Raw genomic sequence first — 4,857 nt, forward strand, 5'->3', positions numbered from 1 at the left:
AGTCGAAGTCAAGCATTCTGCAGTGACGGTATCAACCAACTGTCCTCTCGTTGCGCGAAATGTCTTCGTCGCCAGGATGACTAGGTTTAGAAATAAACATGTAGACATGAAGAATAAAGATGTAGAAAATAACGTTTGTCTTAATTAAGAAGTTGTAAGAGTTTTCACATAAAAAATTCGGAGACGTTACTTTCCAGCACGCCCTCGTAAGTCTTCCCTACAATAGAGTTTGACATGTCGCCCTGTTTCGTATCGCTTCATAGTCTTAGGCTCGGTTCTCACTCTGGCTATACGATATGCGATCCGACACGTTGCACTAAACGTCTCATGATGTGACGGTTATCCGTGCGATACTCGTGTCCCCACAGGAGCGATACAAGCGACAAGACACAGCAGGCTGCAGTAGCCTCGTGTATGATGCGTGACTGCCAGTTTCGTCGCGGACCACTTCCTATACGAGGGTAGTCCAGAAAGTAAGTTCCGATCGGTCGCTAAATGGAAACTATAGTGAAAATCAGAAACATTTTATTTACGTAAGTTAGCTACACTTTCCAGATACTTCTCTACATAGTCGCAACTCCGACTTAGACATTTGTCGGAGCGTTATACCAAATTTCCAACACCATCGTCATAGAAGGCGGCTGCCTGTGCTTTCCGACAATTCTCTACGCTGGTCTATAGTGCCTAGCCTTCACCCAAGTGTTTTCTTCGTATCCAGCGTTTCATGTGAACAAAGATGATACTCAGGACGAGCCAGTTAGGGCAGTGTTGTGAGTGATCGAACACTTCCCATCGAAAAGGCTGCAGGAGTGTCTTCACTGCCCCTGCAGAGTGTGGCTGAGAATTGCCATGAAGAAGGCAGTGCGTGGTAGTTGTGTTACGTGGGCTGCATTCACTAAGGCGAAGCCTCTCAGTGGGCCCTCCTACTTGGCGGGAGACATCGTTGTTCTAGGCACCTCTACCCGCTCACAGTGCGCTCACAACTGAAAAGAGCGTGTTGATGCGATCGACGGTCATCAGGTTTTCACTGTGGTGTCCGTTTCGTGACCGATCGGAACTTACTTTTTGGACAACCCTCGTATGTCACGTATTTACTCGAAATTGGAAGGAGGTACAGCTCTCCTTGCAGTGGGTGGCGCGGGGGGAGGGGGGGGGTGGGGGGAGTATTTCGGTATGTTAGCTACATTTGGTACATAGAATTGTGTGACCTAAAATGCAACAAACTTTAACTGGCCAGTGACTACATTTTTTACTGAAACCTTGAGCTGTCTTGTACTTAATTTCGAAGTATCCGAATAACCCAGGACAACAGGAAAAGAAAACCAGTTCTATATAGCTGTGACATCAGACTATAAGGCGCAAATAAATAAATAAATAAATTATTGGGTAGTTTCCTCAAAATCTAAGGAGCTCAGGGGAGGGCACGCTCGAATCCGAAAACAATGGTATTTAGTTTCTATACGAGAAGTTAAAGATTTACTGAGAAACTATCTACAGGAACGGATATAGCATTGCTTCATTTAAATAAAACCATTCTTTTAGGCACATAAGGTGACTTGAAACCTGAAACTTCCTGGCAGTCTAAAACTGTGTGCCGGACTGTGACTTGAACTCGGTCCTTTCAACTTAGTTGAAGGGAAAGGTATAAATCACATAGAACCAGCAGATCTAACAAAAGACAGCATATTCAAAGAAAATAAATTATGAGGAAAGTCAAACTTGGAAATAAGATAACGTTTCATACCAGCGCACAATCCACTGCATAGTAAAAATTTCATTGTGGACTTGAAATTTCCCTTCCCGTGTATTGTGCGATACAGTTACGGGGGGCAAGCAGCACTCAGTCTTCTACATCTACATCCACATCCACATCCACACTCCGCAAGCCACCTGACGGTGTGTGGCGGAGGGTACCTTGAGTACCTCTATCGGTTCTCCCTTCTATTACAGTCTCGTATTGTTCGTGGAAAGGATTGTCGGTATGCCTCTGTGTGGGCTCTAATCTCTCTGATTTTATGCTCCTGGTCTCTTCGCGAGATATACGCAGGAGGGAGCAATATACTGCTTGACTGCTCGGTGAAGGTATGTTCTCGAAACTTCAACAAAAGCCCGTACCGAGCTACTGAGCGTCTCTCCTGCAGAGTCTTCCACTGGAGTTTATCTATCATCTCTGTAACGCTTTCCCGATTACTAAATGATCCTGTAACGAAGCGCGCTGCTCTCCGTTGGATCTTCTCTATCTCTTCTATCAACTCTATCTGGTACGGACCCTACACTGCTGAGCAGTATTCAAGCAGTGGGCGAACAAGCGTACTGTAACCTACTTCCTTTGTTTTCGGGTTGCATTTCCTTAGGATTCTTCCAATGAATCTCAGTCTGGCATCTGCTTTACCGACGATCAACTTTGTATGATCATTCCATTTTAAATCACTCCTAATGCGTACTCCCAATAATTTATGGAATTAACTGCTTCCAGTTGCTGACCTGCTATATTGTAGCTAAATGATAAGCTATCTTTCTTTCTATGTATTCGCAGCACACTGCACTTGTCTACATTGAGATTCAATTGCCATTCCCTGCATCATGCGTCAATTCGCTGCAGATCCTCCTGCATTTCAGTACAATTTTCCATTGTTACAACCTCTCGATATACCACAGCATCATCCGCAAAAGCCTCAGTGAACTTCCGATGTCATCCGCAAGGTCATTTATGTATATTGTGAATAGCAACGGTTCTACGACACTCCACTGCGGCACACCTGAAATCACTCTTACTTTGGAAGACTTCTTTCGATTCAGAATGACATGCTGCGTTCTGTTATCTAGCATCTCTTCAATCCAATCACACTATTGGTCTGATATTCCATATGCTCTTACTTTGTTCATTAAACGACTGTGGGGGACTGTATCGAACACCTTGCGGAAGTTAAGAAACACGGCATCTACCTGTGAACCCGTGTCTATGGCCCTCTGAGTCTCGTGGACGAATAGCGCGAGCTGGGTTTCACACGATCGTCTTTTTCGAAACCCGTGCTGATTCCTACAGAGTAGATTTCTAGTCTCCAGAAAACGAATAACGCATCGGTGTTGTATCGCTGTCGCCCCGGTGTGAACCAGTTAAGGCACTTCAGCAGCGCTCCTATGCTGTTCACCAACGCGTGTTGCTCCTACGCGAATCGCATAGCGTAGCGTCTTGCATATCGTATCGCCCCAGTGATAACCGCGCCTTACCGCTAAAAATTTAAAAGGCATGAAGGGCTCTCCTTGAACCGATGATATGTGCGCCAGATCTAACACTAGTAAGTATTTTCATTCCCTAAAGGAGCGTAAACAAGTACACTTACTTCCAAGTCTGTTGCCTAAAGTAATACCTTTAGAACAGGTCCCTATGTTCTTGGCTTCCGTCATCAGTTATTGTCACAAGGGCTGCGAAAAGTTGGCTGAGCGGAGGAGGCGCTGTAGCAGGGCCCGCCGTCTCCACACACACACACACACACACACACACACACACACACACACACAGAGCTCAGCGACGATCGCCTCTTGCTGGGCTTGCTGCCGGACGAGGAGCCAATTATCGGCGACAAGGCTGCAGGATGTAGCGGCGGCTGCCCGGCCGGGCTTCAGATAAGGCCGGGATCTCAGCCACCACGGCGCTCCCATTAAGGAGATGACTCGGGCAAGGCGTTCTGAGGCAGCAGGCACGTGCTTCCACGACGGGATCACTGCACCAAAAATCTGGAGTCCCGGAGAACAAGGCGTCAAAGTGTGCCTTTCTCGCTACTGATCAATGGCTACACTGCTGTGCAAAACTTAAGGATAAAAGTAACTTTTGATTGATATGGCAGTGCCAAATTACATGCCTAGATGAAACTTGGTCCATAGGTAGAAAGAACTGCTACGTATAATGCAAAGGGTAACTGGAAAGTTCGTGTGTGCAATAGCCGTTTCTGTCCTCTCGCCATATGAGTATACGTCCAGAATCATGTCGAAATTGATCGCTTTTGGTGGTCCAGGTGTTATGGTGTCGGCAGGCATAATGTTGCATGGGCGTACTGGCCTCCAAATCATTGAACACGGTACTCTCACCGATCGACATTTTTCAGCTACTGTATTTCTTCCCCTGTCGTCTCGTTTCAGAGGTGCATTCGGCCCTGATTTAATTTTTGTGGACGACAACGCCCGACCTCATCGGCAATAGTGTGCAAAAAATGTCCGCGGGTTCCCTGCTAAACTATCGTGAGTCACTTACGTCCTAATACTAAAGAAAGGTATGTGAAAGTGTATATAGAGTAAATGGAGGTTACTTAAGGAGGAGGCAAAATTAAAATATCAAAAACTTTGGTGCTCATTTATTAATGGCATATTCATAGTCATTGAAATACACAAATTTACGAACGTTGTTATCTTGGACTATTATGTATAGGATCTCACGTACAAGGTGAATAAAACGAAAATGCTACTTTGACTGGGAATACCCATAAAGGGGTGTAATAAATATTAGAGAAATCTTCATGGAATCAAGTTTGACTAATAAATATTACATGTTCACGAACGTGGAAAAACACAAATATGTTGATGTTGTGGTCTTCAGTCCAAAGACTGGTTTGATGCAGCTCTCCATGCTACTCTGTCCGGTGCAAACCTCTTCATCTCCGACAACTACTGCAACCTACATCCTTCTGATTCTGCGTAGTGTATTCATCTCTTGGTCTCCCTCTACGGTTTTTTTATCAGACCCCCCCCCCCCTGCCCCCGCTTCCCACCATTAGTAAACTGGTGATCCTTTGATGCCTCAGAATGTGTCCTACCAACCGATCCCTTCGTCTTGTCAAGTTGTGCCACAAATACCTCTTC

The sequence above is a fragment of the Schistocerca serialis genome, chromosome 1 (genome assembly GCF_023864345.2).
Source record: "Schistocerca serialis cubense isolate TAMUIC-IGC-003099 chromosome 1, iqSchSeri2.2, whole genome shotgun sequence".
NCBI classification, from domain to species: Eukaryota; Metazoa; Arthropoda; class Insecta; order Orthoptera; family Acrididae; genus Schistocerca; species Schistocerca serialis.